This window comes from Artemia franciscana, chromosome 5, assembly GCF_032884065.1.
Source record: "Artemia franciscana chromosome 5, ASM3288406v1, whole genome shotgun sequence".
NCBI lineage: Eukaryota > Metazoa > Arthropoda > Branchiopoda > Anostraca > Artemiidae > Artemia > Artemia franciscana.
The window spans coordinates 58,051,662-58,071,378 of record NC_088867.1 but is presented as its reverse complement, the minus strand read 5'-3'; the positions used below and the strand labels follow the sequence as shown (position 1 = coordinate 58,071,378).

Below are 19,717 nucleotides of genomic sequence, written 5' to 3'. Positions count from 1 at the left end.
CAATTTTTGTTGAAAACTTATTTTTCAATCAATTAATTTGGTCCTTGGAAATAATATTAGATAATTGTGAATATTCCCTCCTTTCTCCTTTTAGATAAATATGTTTAATGTCTTCTTATTTCAGGGGACTGAAGGCTGCTTGACTGGATTAACTTTTGTCATAACCGGCGTGCTAGATTCTTTAGAGCTTGACCAAACTGAAGAACTTGTTAGGAAATACGGTCGGAAAGCTACGCACTCAGTTAGTGGTAAAACAAACTTTATTGTTGTAGGTGAAGGGACCCAGCCAAATTGGAAAATGTATTTACTTTTAATTAGTAAAATAAAATTATCTCTATGACTATCTACCTTGGTTCTACTGCCCTAGCAATTACGCATATACGGATAATAGATAGACATATCTCTTAACAAATAAACTAATCTCTTTTTTATGGCACTTGGTATTAACCAATTTATTCGGAAAAAATTGAAAAATTAAGTATTTTTAACTTACGAACAGGTGATGGGATCTTAATGAAATTTGAAGTTTGGAAGGATACTGTGTCTCAGAGCTCTCATTTTAAATCCCGACTGGATCCGGTGACATTGAGGAGAATTGAGGGAGGGGGAGGGGAGGAACCTAGAACCTTGGAAAATGCTTAGAGTGGCGGGATCGGGATGAAACTTGGTGGGAAAAACAAGCACAAGTTCTAGATACATGATTGACATAACCAGAACGGATCCACTCTCTTTGGAGGAGTTGGCGGGGGGGGGGGGGCTTAATTCTGAACAAATTAGAAAAATGAGGTATTTTTAACCTACGAAAGAGTGATCGGATCTTTAATGAAATTTGAAGTGTTGAAGGATATCGTGTCTCATAGCTCTTGTTTTAAATTCCGATTGAAAAAATGAGGTATTTGTAACTTTAGAAAGGGTGATCAGATCTTAATGAAATTTGATATTTCACATTTCTCTTTGGGGAATGGGGGGGGGTTAATTCTAAAAATTTTAAAAAATGAGGTATTTTTAACTTACGAAAGATTGATCAGACCTTGATGAAATTTGATATTTGGAAGGAAATTATGTCTCAGAGCTCTTATATTATATTTCAACCTTATCCGGCGAAGGGGATGTTTGGGGGGGGGGGCGGAACCTAAACTCTGGAAAAATGCTTAGAGTGATCAGGATGAAACTTGGTGATAAGAATAAGCACAAGTCCTAAATACGGGATTGACATAACCAGAACGGATCTGCTCTCTTTGGGGGAGTTGGGAGGGGGGCTAATTCTAAGAAATTAAAAAAAATGAGGTATATTTAACTTGCGAAAGGGTGATCGTATCTTAACGAAATTTCATGTTTAGAAGAACCTCGAAACTCAGATTTCTTAGTTTTTTATCCCGACCGGGTCCAGTGTCATTACGGGGGGGGGGGGGACCGAAAATCTTGTAAAACGCTTAAGGCAGAGAGATCAGGATGAAACTTGGTAGAAAGAATAAGCACAAGTCCAAGATAGGTGACTGACATAACCAAACCGGATCCGCTCTCTTTAGTGGAATTGTGAGAGGGGAAAATGGGGGAGTAATTTGGAAAAATAAGAAAAAATGAGGTATTTGTAACTTACGAACAGGTGATCAGATCTTAATGAAATTTGATATCTAAAAGGATCTTGTGATTTAAATTCTAATTTTAAATCCCGACCATATTCGGTGACATTGAAGAGATTTGGAGGGGGAAGTCGCAATTCTTGGAAAACGTGAAATCAAGGTATCTTACGACTGGGTGATCGGATCTCAATGAAACTTTATATATAGAAGAATCTTATGTCTCAGATAATCTATTTTTAATTCGAATTGGATTCGGGGACATAGAGGGTTGGAGGGGGGAAACAGAAATCTTAGAAACCGGAAATTTTGGAAAACGCTTAGAGTGGAGATATCGGGACGAAACTTGATGGGAAGAATAAGCACAAGTTATAGATATTATTATATAGATATAGACATTGATATTGATATAGACAATATTATATTGACATAATTGGTACGGATCCATTCTCTTTGGGGTAGCTGGGGGTGTTAATTTGGAAAAGTTAGAAAAATTGAGGTATTTTCAACTTGAGAACGGGTAACCGGATCTTAATGAAATTTGATATTTAGAAGGAACTCATGTCTCAGAGCACTTGTTTCAAATCCCGACCAGATCTGTTGACATTGAGGGAAGCTGGAGGGGGAAACTAGAAATCTCGGAAAATGCTTATAAATGTCGTAGATACGTGACTGGCGTAACCGGACTGGATCCGCTCTCTTTGGGGGAGTTAGATGGTTGGGTTCAGTTTTTGGCGAGTTTGATGCTTTTGGATGATTTAGGACGATGAAAATCGGTGGGCGTGTCAGGGAGCTGTACAAATTGGCTTGATAAAGTCGTTTTCCCCGATTCGAACATCTTGGGGCTGAAAGGAGAGGAAAAATTAGAAAAATAGAAGTATTTTTAACTTGCGAGTGGGTGATCGGATCTTTATGAATTTTGATATTTAGAAGGACCTCGTGACTCAGAGCTCTTATTTTAAATCCCGACCGGCATTAAGCCTCTGATTGTCCTTTTAAAGCAATCTACGGATTCTAGAATTATGCTAGAGCTCATACCATATGAGCTCTTACCTCTTGGCTGGCTCTTCAGACCTGGTGACAAGTGCCATAAGAGCTCTTAGTTCTTGTTATACAATCGTAATATGAAATCGTGGGGGAGGATTAATGCCATGTTTGCTTCTCACTCAATTGGACTATCTGGGTTGGCTTTTTCTACAATTAGCCATGACTTGATGCCTACAACTATTCCATTTTAATCCAAAATCAACTTTATTCGTTGACTAAACGGCCGTCTATTAGTCAATCTTGTTGCTAATTTAATTTTGTTTTTAAGTTCCTATAGAGTCAAGAAACTACACAATCAAACTACGATTTGAAACAAACTGGAAAATTCTGATATATCCAATCAATCTAAAAGTATTTAGTTTTTGTATATTGAACTTCTCAGTTGCTGAAGAAGCAAGGCCGCACGGTGACGGACTTGTTCTCAAACAGTTTTGTAGTCCATATAAGATGAGTGGTTAATATAAATATTCATATTAATGCTTGATATGTAATGTGTAATATAATTTTGCATCAGCTATTATGAAGGAAGTGCGGTGGGTATTTTGTAGGTAGAAAGGGGTAGCTATAGTGCTTTTTTAGTATGCATATAGTGCTTTTTGGTTATTTCAACATCGCCTTTAACATTCACTGGAAGTTTCAACTTAATACGCTAGTCTGCCCTTGGAATATAGCTGTTACACCCATTCGATAACCTAAATTGACATAGTGTTTCTATATAGTTTAAGATTTTCCACAACATTCCCTGAAAGGTTCGTCTTAATATCCTTAGCTTCAGTAATACTACTAGTAGTAGTAGTAGTAAGAGTAGCAGTAGTTGCAGAAAAGGGAAAAATAAACTAAAAACTTGAAGTAATACACAGCTAGTAGCACCTGCTATCTTACCCGGATTTCACGAGACATGAGGATGGATGCAAGAGGGATAAAGGTTTATTCAATAACATAAGAAAAACAGATACAATTAAGTTAAAAGGAATAAACAAATCTGAAACTGACTTTTTCGAAAAAATATATCGAACTTTCATAAAACTTTATTTCTGCTCGTCTTAGGTTTTATAATGACTTTTTCTCTTTCTTTGGATTTTTTTTTTAAGATTCGAATTAAAAACAAATTAGGTCGTTGACTTAAAAATTTAGCCGGCATAATAAAGAATGGAGTTAAACGTTTATTTGGATAAATTTACGTTAAATAAGTGAATTAATAATAGCCTTTTCAGTCTTGTTAGTCGCTTTGAATGTTCTCATTATTGTGGTTTTTTGCAAAGGTGTGGGTCTCACCTATGTACCACCTAATAAAAAAAAATAAAGATCTAACAAGAGAAATAAATAACAAAAGTGCCAATAAATTTTCATACGCTTAAATATCAACTTGATTAAAATCCTTCAGTGACCAAATTTGTGCGAATATTTTCACTTTTTAATCCATACTTTGAAAATTAATTCTAGTTGACGAATTGAAGACATATTCACATTTATATTGCACAAATCATTGCCTATTTGATAGTTTTGTGGGACACTAATTTTGTAATAAGATGAAAAGGGATAATTTATAAGTTCAGCATCATTATACACAGTTGATGCTTCAATAATCCACTCAGGGCCTGGGTTTTTGTAAGTATTTTCATAAATAGCAGGTTCAAGCTTTAACTCATCACCAAAATCAAAAAGTTTTGAGCCACTATGCTCTATTGAAGTCATATAGCACTTCCCATCACTTGAGACATTATCCAATATTGCTTGAACATTTTCAATCCAGATGTTGCCATTTTTTTCGTCAAAAATGGGAAATTTTGCGGATCGGCTTGATCAAGCCGATCAACAAAATTTCCCATTTTTGACGAAAAGAGCTCAAGCTCAGAGGGAAAGTCAGTTTCGTCTAGAATATATTTAAATATACTACTATTTACGATACGCTCTGCATTCAGCTCATTGCTCAGGAGCTTGAGAATTTTTCCAAATTCTTCTGGGGTTGAAAGAGGAGAATAGGACTGAATTCTGGACAAAAAATCGTTTTTCTGTTGAATATATGTTGTGACGTCGGCGAATCAAGCTCCGGTACGATTTGGCCTCCTAGTAGGCTAGAAGCATCGAAGATTACAGATTTCAACCGAGAAACCAACTGACGAACTTTATGACGTTGAAACCTGGTGCTTATATCACTATTTGCCAAAGAAACAGGAGTATAAGCATTCATCAAATCAGAAAATTGAACTCCAAACTCCATTTTTTCAGGATGTTTTTCTGTAACCTGTAAAAAGTTTGATATATCAAGGATTGCAGTGATAGCCACGTCGTATCGTTAGAATGATCATTTATAATAACTTTGTTTCTCCGAAGAATAACAATTAAAAAAAAAAAATTGACATTTTTTCAGGATGTTTTTCCTGAACCTGTAAAAAGCGGGATATGTCAAGGATTGCAATGATAGCCACATCGTATCGTTTGAATAATCATTTACAGTAACTTTGTTTCTCCGAACAATAACAAATTAAAAAAAAACAAACTATAATTTGACATATTTCAGGATGTTTTTCCTGAACCTGTAATAAGCGGGATATATCAAGGATTGCAGTGATAGCCACGTCGTATTGTTAGAATAATCATTTACAGTAACTTTGTTTCTCCAAGAATAACAGATTAAAAAAACTAAAATTTGACATTTTTTCAGGATATTTTACCTGAACCTGTAAAAAGCGGGATATATCAAGGATTGCAGTGATAGCCGCATCGTATTGTTTGAATAATCATTTACAGTAACTTTGTTTCTCCGAAGAGTAACAAATTAGAAAAAAAGTAAAATTTGACATTTTTTCAGGATATTTTTCCGCAACCTGTAAAAAGTTTGATATATCAAGGATTGCAGTGATAGCCACGTCGTATCGTTTGAATGATCATTTATAATAACTTTGTTTTTCCGAAGAATAACGAATTTTAAAAAAATTGACATTTTTTCAGGATGTTCTTCCTGAACCTGTAAAAAGCGGGATATGTCAAAGATTGTAGTGATAGCCACATCGTATCCTTTGAATAATTATTTACAGAAGATTTGTTTCACCGAAGAAAAAAAATTATATTTGACATTTTTTCAGATGTTTTTCCTGAACCTGTAGAAAGTGGAATAACAAGAATGGAAGATGTATCAGAGGAAGATTTTGAGCGTCTACATCCGTGGGTGTTGTCTGAAGTCATTGCCCTCTTTGAAAGACACGGTTTAAGTTTTACACGACGAAAAGCCTTTAAGAAAAAATCAAATGAGGATAAGTTTTTCTTCTTTACTTTTATCCTAGTCAATATGGATATTTTATTTTATATTTATATTTGGTCTAATCACTTGCGAGGCAAGCCTGTAGAGGCAAATTTCTTCCTTTGAACAATTTAATTTGAACATTTGGTTTGCTCATTTTCAAGATATTTTCAACTGAAATTAATGAGCAACATTAAGGCTTAAAATGAACAGAAATTATAAGGTACATGAGGGTAGTTGCCCCCTCCTCAGCACCTCGCTCTTCACGCCAAAGGTTTTGGTACTTTTAAAAAGGTTGCTTATTGTTCTAAATAAATGACCCTTGGGTTTCAGGAATCGTTTCTAAAGAATTTGGTCTTATCGAAATTAGATATGATAACAAAAGAAAAGTCGAAACACAAATTAACCTAAATTAAATACGAGGATCGAAGTTTTCCTCGTAGGGTTCGTAAAGAAATTAAGAGTGAGGCGTCCAATTTAATTTCTGATAGTTTTTTAATTAAAGCCGAGAATTCCAGCTCCTCTCCCATGGAAAATTCCCTTCTCCCACGAAAACTCCTCCGTGGAAATATCCTCCAACGTAATCACCCCCACCAGAAACCCCTCAACCGAAAATATTGTTATACTTCCCTATAGCCAATACTGTATGTAAGGAATGCACGAAGTTCATAACTTGCAGCCCTTCCCCGGAGGCTGTGGGGGGTCAAATCATCCTCAAAGACATAGTTATTCCATTTTTCAACCATGCTGAAAAAAAATGCTATCTCAAAATTAAACTCGGACAATTTTGGGTAAAAAGAGGGGTGGGAGGGGGGTAGCTGCCCTCCAATATTTTTGGTCACATAAAAAGGACACTAGAGCTTTTGATTTATGATCAAAAGAGCCTTATCCTGATCTTATAGTATCACTGGTTCGAAATGATTCTCCCTGAAAAAAAAACAAAAAAAACAAATAAACACGCATCCGTGATCTTGCTTCTGGCAAAAATTCAAAATTCGACATTTTTGTATATAGGAGCTTGAAACCTCTACAGTAGGGTTTTCTGATATTCTGAATCTCATGGTGTGAATTTCATCAAGACCATTTGATTTCTTATGGGTGTTTCCCCCTTTAGTGAAAATTAGGCAGTTTCTCAGACTCATAACTTTTGATGGGTAGCATTAAACTTCATGAATCTTATATGTTTTGATTAAGCTTCAAAATTCTATCCTTTTTTATGTATCTATTATTATCAAGACTTGAAACTGTTTTTTACAGTTCGTAAATGATCGTGTAGCAAAATATGGTGACATGTCTCAGGTTGTTGTTAAATGTATTGATGGTTTTATGGACCATCATTCTTTCACTTGTCCTACTAAACGTAAAAAACGATCGAGAGGACATAGGAAAAATAATAGAAAAAATGAATTAGATTTACATATGCTTTCTATAGATCTATGCCAGCTACTTGAATCTAGGGGTATGATTTCTGTAATAAAATGTCTAAATAATTTATCCAAGAGGAATTTAATCAAACTTTTCTGGATTGTTAAGAATAATACAGCTCTTGAATATAATTTTAAAGTAATATGTGATACAATTTGCATTCTAACTAAAACGAAATTTATTTCAAAAAAGAAAAAGTTTGATAAGATTGGTAATAAGGATAACAGATTATATTTACCTATTAATTTTACTTGTAAGCAGATTGAAGATATTAATTTACCAGAAATTTTAAATCAGCGGCATGTCAAACAGGCCCTTCCTAGTAATTTGAATTATAATGATAGTCCAATTTTAACTTATAAATTTTCAAAAACTATTGGGCAAATTATTTTTAATTATAATTTGATACTTAAAAGATTAGATAGTGATATAAATTGGAAACCGGTTTGTAATTGTAAGCAACTTGGCCCATTTGTAAATCCTACTTACAAACATGTTATAACAGGGGACTTGTCAATAATAAAGCAAGATGATCTTCAAATTATAATGAATAAAGGGGCTAATTTCCGTCTTTCTGATCATCTGAAACCATCGATTGTTCTCGATGGCTTGGAAAATGATTTTGATTTATTTTTTGATAAGTGGTGTAAGAAAGAGAATAAAAATAAAGAGAGTTTTCAAAGTTGGAAGAATTTAATTATTAGTAGAATAAGAAATAAAATATATTCTAACTATAAAAATAGTAACACTAAATCATTATTTTATAATGCGAAGATTAAACAAGCAATTGCTAATCTACAGAATGAATTTGTAATTGTGCCAGTGGATAAAGCTAATAATAATTTTGCCGTAATTTGTCAGAAGCTGTATTGTGATATCTTAAAAAGGGAGTTATGCACAACTAATGTTTACGAAAAGGTAAATTTAGAGAATGAGAATTTAATTGAAAAGACTGAAGAAATACTTTTTAGAAATTTTAATATTAAAATAAATGACAATGATAAAAAGTTCCCTTTCCTATATTGGACTGTAAAATTTCATAAGAATCCCCCTAAACCACGGTTTATTGCTGGAGCATCTAAATGTCCAACCCGCATTGCTGCTACTGACCTCTCTTTAATTTTAAAGGAAATTGTAAATAAACTTAAAACTTATTGTTCTGGTATTAAAAAATTTTCGAATTTTAATCCATATTGGAGTGTTAATAATTCACTGCAGGTGACAGATTCTTTAACAATGGTTTCAGCTAAAAGAATTGAGTCTTTCGATTTTGCGACAATGTATACTAATTTATCACTTAATGTAGTGTTAGATAATTTAAAAACTGTTATCAAGAAATCTTTCCTCTTATCTAGTAAAAGGTTCTTAAAAATAGACACTTATAATAAAAAAGCTATATGGACAAATTGCTTTAATACTACAGTTAACTTAAGATGTTACAGCTTGGATATGATTTTTGAGTTATTAGAATTTGTTTTATACAATACTTATATAAGATTTGGTAGTGATTTGTACAAGCAAATCGTGGGAATTCCCATGGGGGGGGGGATGCCAGCCCATTTATAGCTGACTTGTTTTTAAGTCAACTAGAATATAAATATATGATGGATAAGAATAATCCAAATAATTTAAAACATGTTTTGTCAAATAATAAAAGATATTTAGATGATATTTTGGTCTTAAATTGTAAGGATTTCATTGATATTTCTAAAAATATATATCCATCAGAGCTAACTCTTGAACCTAGTCATGGCGCTGGTCATGAAGATCATTTCTTAGATTTAAATATTAATATTTGTGATAATAATAAATTAAGTTTTAAAATGTATAATAAAACGGATGATTTTGATTTTGAAGTGATTAGTTTCCCATTCTCTGACAGTAATATACACTCAAATATCACATATTCGGCGTTTTTCTCACAGTTACTTCGTTATGCAAGGATTTGTAGTAATTATATTGATTTTAAAAATAGATGCAAAATCTTAAGCCAAAAATTGATATCAAGAGGTTTTTCTGCACATAAATTAACTTGGCAATTTAAAAAAATTTGTTTTCATTATAACGAACTTTTAAATAAATATCAAAAGAATTATCTGGAAATACTTAAAGAAATTTTCAACTAATTTCGGAGGTTCGAGAAATCATGATGCAGCGCCATTTATTTTGAATTGTGTTTCTAATAGAGTGGAATTTTTTTAAAAATAGCCACATGGTAAAGATGAATTCTATAATTGTTTAGTTCATTCTGGTTTTTTGCAATGTGTTAATATTTGTGATTTGGTAAAATTTATCATATTTAGTTTACCTATTGTTGATAAAATGAGGGATATATTAACAGGATAAGCTTGTTATCCTCCTCCTTCGCAAGAAGGATACAAAAAAATACGCTCAGGATACTTTAAGTATTGCAAGTATTTGCTGCGTCTGCCTCGGTGCTAAAGTATTTAGTAAAAAAGGCAAGTTATTGATGAAGGGGAAAACCCTTTCGTAATCGGAGAAAGAATATTTTGGTTTTGAGTTTTGATTTTTGTCCTTACTTTTAGCATTAAGACTAATGTTTTTTTATTTAATTACCAGAAGAAAGACCATGGAATTATTTTCTCCTCATGGGTTATTCTATCGATCCAGTGGTCCTATACTATTGAGAGAGGGCTCATTTAAGCTTAAATTAAAAGTTCTAGCCTCCCTAACAACCAACAATGTTTCTTTACCTAAGCTCTCTTTAATTTATGCATTACACACTATTTATCATTATTTTCTTTAGTTTCAAGTCAGAGGGAGACAAAGCAGGAATTTCAGTTGAACTAATAAATTCTGGGGTGCTTTGAAATAATAAAGTAAAAAAAAATACTTTTTTATTCAACTAAAATCAAGAACAAACATTAAAACTTAAAAAAAACATAAATTATTACGTAGTTAAGGGGAGGACCCTTCCTCAATCCCTTGCTCTTCACGCTAATTTCTTAGTGCTTTTGAAAAAGCTTCTCATTATTCCAATGAAACGAACTTTGTATTTCATGAGTCGTCCTTAAGGGATTGGAGTAAAATTACAATTTTAGCGTAATTACCAAGGCATGGAGAAGGAGTAAACCCCCTTTTAAGCATAATAATTTCTGAACGTTTGAAATTTCAATGCTAGTTCTTACTTGCAGTTGAAAAACTTGTGTTTTCATTTTATCTTTCTGGTTTTGTTTTCTCCTTCGCAAGAAGGATACAAAGAAAATACGCTCAGGATACTTTAAGTATTGCAAGTATTTGCTGCGTCTGCCTCGGTAGTATCGGAATCATACAGTCGTTTCTAAATTTGACATCGTTGATGCATCCTCGTGACTGAAACATTTATCTAAAGACATATGTCTTAAAACTCGGCAAATGATTGGGGTTTTCGACCCTCTTTGGCCATTTTTTGAATTGAGGTAATTTAATTATATTGTATGTTGCTATGCTGCTATGTTATTTATGTTGTTATTTTTTTTTTGTCTTGTTTTTTTTTCTTTTTTTTTGTGTGTATTTACTCCACAGTCCCGGTAAAAATTTACTCCAGACAGTTACCCTTTATATCTTCAAACGTAAAATTGAGTCGCCAAAGAGAAAGTTAGACAATGAAAAAGAATTCTGTAAACGAATTTTGACATTTTCCCCCTGTGTAACTTCCCTTCATTTCAGTATTTTATTCATTCAGTACTTCCTGTATTTCAGTCCCCAGAAACTTTCCTTTCCATGGATAATTTTTCCGTGGAAACCATCCCAAGCAGAAAACTCCTCCCCACCCCCCTTGTCACCAGAAAAATGAATCCATGCTTCCTTTTAAGAAATACTATACATAAAAATAGGCAAAATCTATAGCTTAGTGAACTTTTCCCAGGGGTGATGGGGGCTATGTTATCACCAAAGGTATACCTATTAACCTTTCAACTATGTTGAACGAAATAGAAATCTCAAGTTTTGATTGGACAATTTTTGGGGAAAAGGCGTTTGAGACAAGGCTTAGTTACTCTCCAATTTTTGTCACTCTAAAATGGGCATTAGAACTTTTCATTTCCGTTCGAATGAAACCTCTTCCAATATTTTGGGACCTTTTATTCAATACGATTACCCATGGGAAAACGCAAGAAACAAAAAAATAAACACGCATCCAAGATCTTTCTTCAGGTATTTAAATATAGAAAACTGAAGTTTTTTCAACTGAAAGAAAGGAGCAATGTTAAAACTCAAACCAAACGAAGTTATTCCTTATATGAAGGGTTTATCCCTCCCCCTCCTCCATAGCTTACTTTTTACGCTAAAGCACTTTTAAAAAAGCTCCCTATTCATTTAATATCCCTTGTGTTTCAGGAGTCTTTATTGAGAAATTGAGATAAACTGCCAAACTTTTGCTTAAAGATAACGGTATTAAGGAGGAGGTAACCCATTCATATATAGAATAATTTTTGTTCATTTTGAGTTTTAGTATGGTTCCTTACTTTTTGTTGAAAAACTTCGTTTTCCTTTTTATTTCATTTCTTATCGTTCTTCTTATAATACTGGTCAATCTGCTTCGGCCTCCAAGCAAAATCCCCTCCTATAACGGGGTACTCTTGAGTAGAAAAGTCCTTCTACCTAAAACAGCCCTTCCCCTATCCTGTAAAATTTCCTCTGACAATGTTATCCCTGCTGAAAATTCTTTCTTCCTCTCCGTAATATGTTTGCCGATGATTCAGCCTGAATCATTTCTCCTTTACATGCTTTAATTCAAAAGACTGTTCAATTTCTAATCGTTTCTTCGATCAATCGAGAAATCACCTTTCAAGGTACATTATTCTCAGAAATCTGAACCTGCCAAAAATCTCCCCCGGTAAATTCCCCCAGAACATCTTATAAAACAAATTGAGTTGGAAAAGAGAAAGAAAGACACTAAAAAGAATTTCGTTTTGCAAATCATTTCAAATCCTCTCAGTGTAAAATTTTTCCAGGAAAGGTCACCATTGAAAACTTCCCTTTCTGTAGATAATTATTCCCACGGAAACCCAATTTAGCAAAAAATCACCCTTTCCCTCCGAAAATATATGTGCACTTCTCAATAACAGTTACTATATGCAAGGAGTGGGCAAATTTTATAACTTAGAGCTAATCAAATAGTTCGTGGTAACGAACTGTAGCAGGGAGCAATCCGGCTCAATAGTAACCGAAATAGTAAACGAAACTTTAAAAATGGGATTTTGATACTAATAGATACGTCAAAAGAATCCGATTTTTATTCGGATTTAAAATATATAGGTCTCATCAAATTTAGTCGTGGTCAAAAGTTACAAGCCAGATAGAATTTGCCTTATGTTGGAAAATGGGAGAAAATACCCCCCCTAAAAGTCATAGAATCATAATGATAATGGTATCATCATATTGAGCGTATCAGAAAACCCTACTGTAGAATTTTCAAGCTCCTATCTAAAAATAGTGGAATTTCGTATTTTTGCCAGAAGACTGATCACAAGGTTCGTGTTTTTTTTTGTTTTTTTTCGGGGGTGATCGTTTCGACCCAGCGGTCGAAGAATGTTGTGAGAGGGCTCATTCTAACGGAAAACAAAAGTTCTAGTGCCATTTTCAGTGACAAATAAAATTGGAGGGCACCTAGACCCCCTTCCCCACTCATTTTTTTCCCAAAGTCAACGGGTCAAAATTCTGAGATGGTCATTTTGTTCAGCATAGTCGCAAAACCTAATAACTAAGTCTTTGGGGACAAAAACCTAGGGAAACCTAACCTAACCTGGGAGAGGGATAAGTCGCCTTCTCATCTTTTTAGTGACGTAAAATGACGCTAGAGCTTTAAATTTTTGCTAGAACGACGCCGTCATATGAGCTTCAGACTAATACAACGCGGTTTTCCGATACGCTGAATCTCATAGTTTGTTTTTTATTAAAATTCTTTGATCGTTTATCCCTTTTTTTTTAAATAAGGCAAGTTTTCTCAGACTCGTAACTTTTGACAGGTAACACTAACATTGATGAATCTTACGTATTTTGAATTGCCATACTAATTCACTTGTTTTGAAGCACGCATTGATATTAAAATTCAATTTTTTAGAGTTTCGGATACTGACTAGCTATGTCACTACTTACCTACATTTTATTACGAAGAACTGTTTTGTTATAAAAAACGACATCCCTCATATATTTTTTATCCTATAAATTCAATTCCACTTTTCTTTTTACCCTTCATAAGTGCCAAAACTACTTCTTGCTATTCCAGGGTATATAAAAAACTCATTTGCGAATCCATTTCCTTTTTCATGTATACCTTTGCCGAGGCTAAATAACATGTTCCTAGAAAACACGGTGGAAAGTAAGCAGTTAAAATGTATAATTCTGGAATGCGTTCAATTTTATTGTTCGTGTTTATCCGTCATAGACTCACGCAATATAAACTAACACGTTCCTTCTTTCCATTGTAATTTTATTTTCTCATCTAGCAGTATGTTTTGTCGTGCAAAATTTTGTTTTACAATTCAATGTGATTTTTGTTGTTTTTTCTTCCATGGGGTTTTCTTTATCGATTTGGAGTCATTTTGTCACCTTGATAAAGTTAATACCCAACAGCACCGAACAATGACAAGCATTCCGTGACAATCCGTACATTCGGTGACAGGTGCCATTAGGTAAAGAGATTCAGTGACAAAGCCATTTTTTCCTCTTCCAAATCCTAGGCCAAATTGGGATACAATAAAAAAGTCTCCTGATCACACCAGAATGTACGAAATGGCACACTGATATGAGTATGTAACCGAAAAAACCTTACCTTGGCGCCACCATCCAGAGATAGCTTGACTTTGTTAGCACAATACAATGGATTGATTAGTCATATATAAAATCAATCCATTGTATTGTGCTAACAAAGTCAACCAGCTTAACCACATCTTTATCGAAGTAAGTGGATTTACCATGACTTTTTTCAAAACATAAAACAAAGTAGAGTATAAAAAAGCATCGCATGACATCCCTAAAATTAAAGTGGATCTGATGCATTTTATTGTTTTAACTTCAACTATGGGCTATTACCTTCCAACTAAAATCTGAATCTAATTTTCTTTGTTACTTGGCAAGATTCATTCTCTTAGCATAGATTTCAGGCACTATTAATAGCTTTGGCGTACATATGAATTATGCATCTCTCCTAACAAGGATTGGATGGTCATTAAACTTATTGACTCGGGCAGCTGTTGCCACAAAAATTGCGAAACAGAATAGAAAAATGAATAGAAGCTTAAATAATTGGTCTCATGTTCATTAGTCATATATATATATATATATATATATATATATATATATATATATATATATATATATATATATATATATATACTGTTTACGGAAATAATTGGTCTCTTGTTCACTGGTATATATATATATATATATATATATATATATATATATATATATATATATATATATATATATATATATATATATATATATATATATATATATATATATATATATATATATATATATATATATATATATATATATATATATATATATATATATATATATATATATATATATATATATATATATATATATATATATATATATATATATATATATATATATATATATATATATATATATATATATATATATATATATATATATATATATATATATATATATATATATATATATATATATATATATATATATATATATATATATATATATATATATATACTGTTTACGGAAATTGCTGGGTTTGATCGTCAAAAATCAGAACAAATCAATATCAAAACAGATTTTGAGTGATTGTAGTTTGTGCGTATCAAACAGTTCGTGGAATCGAACTGTAGTAAGGAGAGATCCGGCTCAATAGTAATTGACACTCAAAAAATAGGATTTTCATAATAATAGATACAAGATTTTTTTCACAAGGAGAAACCCTTTCTTTCCCTTAGAAAACTGAAAATTACCAACGCCATCTAGATTTTGATGATTAATTACTCGTCTTATTTTGGATACATTGAATGTTGGAAAGAGTAAAGAAAGTGGTGTAATCTCAAGAATAAAATTGTCTGCTCCAAGCTGAAAAGGATAAATAGACCTGCCAAAATTTTTCCGCGCTAATCCAGGCCTACTTAGCGAAGATTTTGATTTTGACATGAAATAATAATACTGCTAACAACGGTGCGGCACTAAGTCTCTTGAAGCCAACATAAGTACGAACACTCCTCTCCCATCCCAATGTATTCAAAGCTTCCCTCTTTACAACCTCCCAGGTATTCTTTATTCCCTTTTAATCAATCCTTACGACATCTTCCAGTCCTAATCGGGTACGAACAGTTTTTTGTTTGGCGCTAGGCGGTTGGCCGACAGGGACTTAAAACTTTTTGACTTGAAATAATTTTTAAAAACAATACCGATTAGACATTACTTCAAAACAAATTTCAGCTCTGATCCTGTAACAGTACTAATTAGTTCTGTCATTTATCCAGCTGGCCCTGATGGTTTTTTTTTAATTCTTTTAGAGATGTTGCTAGACGCTACAATGTTAGCAGCGCTAGTGAATTTTCACCATGCGCTATGAAAGCTTCTTTCATACACGGAGTAATTTTTGTCCGTTTTAATGTCGCTCTTAACTTTCAGTTAAAAAAGTTGTTTTTTTATTTAATTTCTGATCGTTTTTGAATTAATGCTTCCTTTGATTTTGGCTATCCGCACATAAATAATGAAAACGAAATTTGCATATTAATTTTGTTTGGTTAAATGGCCTTCTCATAGTTTTGATTCGAAGATTTTGAGAAAAAAGGGAGCGGGGAGGAGGCCTAGTTGCCATCCAATTTTTTGATTACTTAAAAGGCAACTAGAACTTTTAATTTTTTTTTATGAACATTTTCATTAGTAAAAAATATACGTAGTTTACGAATTAACTTACATAATGAACTTCTGTATTCGCATGTTTTTATTAAGTATGGGAGAGGGTTCACCCCCTCGTCAATAACTCGGTCTTTACATTAAAGCTTAAATTTTGTCCCAATTCCTTATTTTGTCCCATTATTTTGTCCCAATTCCCTGAATCACAAAGGCTGTAGAATAAATAGTTGACATTACTAAAAATACTTTAGGGAAAAGATCGAGGTATTCCGAGGAGGTTAATCCCTCATATGCGTAATAATTTCTGTTCGTCTTAAGTTTTAATGCTGCTCCTTACTTTCAGTTGAAAAAGTATTTCATATTTATTTTTTCATTGTTTTTTAAATAATGCTAGAAAACCCTGCACCACCTTCATTGAAATTCTCTTCCCCATGGAAAGATCCTCCCATGTACCTCCCCCCTCCAGTCAAAAAATATCCCCCAGAAAACGTCTGTACACTTCCCAATAACTATTACTATATGTAAGCACTGGTCAAAGTCTACAACTTGCAGACCCTCCCACGGGGACTGTGGGGCAGTAGGTGGTCCCCAGAGACAATAGGTATTAGGCTTTTATGCTATGGTGAATAAAATGGCTATCTCAGAATTTCTACCTGGTGACTTTGGGGAAAAAATGAGCGTGAAAGGAGGCCTAGGTGCCGTCCAATATTTTTGGTCTCTTAAAAAGGGCAATAGAACTTTTGGTTTCCGTTAGAATGAGCCATCTTGGGACATTCCATTACCACTGAGTCGATACGATCACCCCTGGGGGAAAAAAATCACATCCATTATCTGTCTTCTGGCAGAAATTGCGAAATTCCACATTTTTGTAGATAGGAGCTTAAAACTTCTACAATATGGTTCTCTGATACACTGAATCTAATGATGTGATGTTTGTTAAGATTGTATGACTTTTAGGGGTTGTTACCCCCTATTTTCTGAAATAAGGTAAATTTTTTCAGGCTTTTAACTTTTGATTGGTATGACTAAACTTGATGAAACTTATATATTTACAATCAATATTAAAATGCAATTCTTTTGATGTAACGATTGGTACCAAAATTCCGTTTCTTAGAGTTTCGATTGCTATTGAGCCGAGTCCCTCCTTACTACATTTTTTACCACGAACTGTTTGATACGTTACGCCCTGCGTTTTTTTTTAAACTTATATATATAAAATAAATATTAAAATGCGATTCTTTTGATGTAACGATTGGTACCAAAATTTTATATTTTTAGAGTTTCGGTTACTATTGAGCTGGGTCCCTCCTTACTACAGTTTGTTACCTCGAACTGTTTGATGCGTTGTACTATGACTGTGTTTTAATTTGAGTCATATATTTTGGGTCATTTTTGAGTAAAATTCAATGATGCATAATAATGTAAGGCTTAAAGGGGATTAGATGATATAGTATATTTTTTATTAAAAAGGTAATGAACAGAATTATCTTTTTCCCGTATTCATAGTATCGATTCCTTCTAATATTTTATGTATATATTTTCAAGTCTTTTTCCATTAAATTGCTAATTTTCTTATAACCTCTTAATTTGCTAACTTCTGCTTCCATTAATTTGCTAATTTTCTAATAACAACTCACGGCAGCACCAAGCTACCTGAGACCAGCACTGCTGCATACGCTCCTCCTACATCCCAATTTATTCAAAGCTTAACTCTTCATCCTAATTTAGTTCCATATTTTACCGGTTACTTTAAAAAGATATTTCTTCGAAAATTATAGATGGCATCAAGCACATTTCTTAGTTGAAAATCTCTAAATATTCAATCTCGGGAACCAAGAAATAATAAAAACCTTTGCCATATTTCAGACAAAAAGAATTAAAGACACATGTAAATGCTCATTTAACAGCTCAAATCATACCACATATGGTTAACAAGGTAAAAAAAATACCCCCCCCCCCGCACCTTGTATTTTCCCAAAATACATCTGATAGAAATTTTGAGATGTCTATTTGTTGTCTTACAAACTTCAAAAAAGGCTGATTCGATTGAAAACTGAAAGGGGGGCAACTAGCCACCTCTCACGCCCACTATATCCCCAAACCCATTCAATCAAAATTTTGAGATTACCATTTTGTTCAACATAATTAAAAGCTCCAGAAATTGTGTCTTTGAGGATTATATCCCTCTCAAACCCTTCAAGACAGGAGTTGTAATTTATATGCCCTGGGTGCATTTAAAGTTTACATATAGAAACTTCAGACGGGGGATTATTGGATTGGTAATCCGACGTTCTAGTGGCCTGTATAAGATTCAGAGTAATTAGAGGGTGAATACCACCCCCCAGACCTCGTATTTTCCCGAAATGCATCTGATAAAAATTCTGAGATGGCCATTTGTTGTCGTAGGAACTTTGAGAAGATTTCATTCAATAGAAAATTTAAAGGGCTAGAGCCCTTTTTATTACTCAAAGTGATTGGAGGGCAACTAACCCCTTCTCCCACGCCTACCGTTTCCCCTTACACATCAAATCAAAATTTTGAGATAGTTATTTTGTACTGTGTATTTGAAAGGTCACAAAATTATGTCTTTGACAACCCCCATACCTTCTCAATACTAAAACGTAGTTTGCACTTTGCTGAAAAAAAAATGGATGTGGATTGTCAGTTTAGTAAATATGTACTGATATATATTCCTTAAAGTTTTAATAATTTTTGTTGATTAAAGTTGAAAAGTAAAAACATTTTAAACATTTTTGTCGTTCAATTTCTTAGGATGGTTGATAAGTCTTGAACGGGAAATAGAACGCAAAACAGATATTTCTGTGTTAAAAAAGATGAGACAAGTTTGTTCTATAATAAAATTAAAGACTGATCATTATATTACTATTAATATCAATACTACCACTGTGACTACTATTACAAGTATATCTAAAGGCATGAAGGTGAAATTTTCAAATTTTTTTAGGGGGAATGATAAATTGAAACAGAATTGGCCCTCTGTATGCAGGTTGTCAAAAGGGTATAACAGATATATCTTAGAACAATTAGGTGTGTGAAGTTGAAGCTAACAGGGCGTGTTGTGAGGAACTTTTAACTAACCAAAAGAAAATATTTGCATTCTAATGCTTCTGCTTCTACTCATTCTATTATTACTGTTGCTATTATTAATACCTCTTTTACTGCTACTGCTACTAAGGCTTAGGCTACTAGAATTAATTCTACAGCTACTACTTCTACTGCTGTTAAAACTAAGGGTATTAAGGCGACAAATTTGGAATATGTAAAATCTGTATGGAGCTAAATCGAAACACACTATGCCAACACAGGTTGTCAAGTGGATGCGTTGGAAAAGGTTCAGGAATGGTTGATGGTATGTATTAAGCTGAGACCTTCCAGGTTTGTTGAAGGGGATGTTGAAGAAACTAAAGGCGCTAATCCCATACTGCTGCTAATGCTGCTACTACGAAAGCTAAGGTATTAAGGTGAGACTTTTAACGAGTATTTAGGTGGATCTTAAACTTAAAAAAAGCTATGAGTATGTGCACTTTCAAAAAGGTAACAAGGCTATATCTGAAGAACA

At 33.3% G+C, this 19,717-nt stretch overlaps 1 long non-coding RNA gene across 1 annotated transcript; it reads right to left on the bottom strand.

Annotated features, from left to right (window-relative positions):
- Positions 1-3,538: 3,538 nt before the first annotated feature.
- Positions 3,539-14,491, bottom strand: LOC136027637 (uncharacterized). Its single transcript, XR_010617642.1, has 2 exons — positions 14,069-14,491; positions 3,539-4,872 (listed from the first exon to the last, which is right to left on the bottom strand). It is a non-coding gene; the product is annotated as an uncharacterized LOC136027637 (long non-coding RNA).
- Between the last annotated feature and the right edge of the window lie 5,226 nt (positions 14,492-19,717).